Genomic DNA, 510 nt, shown 5'->3' on the forward strand with positions numbered 1-510 from the left:
AAAAAAAAAAAAAGTGTAGATTCTCCTCCCTGCAATGACTATTTCTTGCAGGGAACCACATTTCGGTGGGTGTTTCTGTTCTTGTTCCCTGGGCACGTTTTCGTTCGCTGTCTGCTAACAGGAGGATGACCGGGCCCCTGGGGAGGGGCGTCTTTCGGAGGCAGCGCCCCCAGGAAGTCTCCCTGGGGGCTCTGGGACCCTCTCCGGGGTTTCCTCCCCGGTGGGGGTGGGGTGCCATCTGCAGCTGGGAAGCAGGTTTATTTTAAGGTCTCTCAGGCTACAGGGGCCGGTTCCTCACCGAGAGGCAGGTTTTTGTGGGGTTTCTCCAGCTAAAGTTACTCCCTCCAGGTATTAGTTAAAAACCTCGTGGTACGACCCTGCGGTCCCCACCCTCCTAGGCCCCAACCCCGAGGCGGTGGGGGCGGGAAGGCCGCGCGCGCCGCTTCCGCTCCTCCGGCCCGCCAGAGGGCGCTGCGGCCCCGCCTCGTCCTTCTGGGGGCGCTTCGCGCC

Source organism: Myotis myotis, unplaced genomic scaffold (genome assembly GCF_014108235.1).
Source record: "Myotis myotis isolate mMyoMyo1 unplaced genomic scaffold, mMyoMyo1.p scaffold_m19_p_2, whole genome shotgun sequence".
Classification (NCBI taxonomy): domain Eukaryota; kingdom Metazoa; phylum Chordata; class Mammalia; order Chiroptera; family Vespertilionidae; genus Myotis; species Myotis myotis.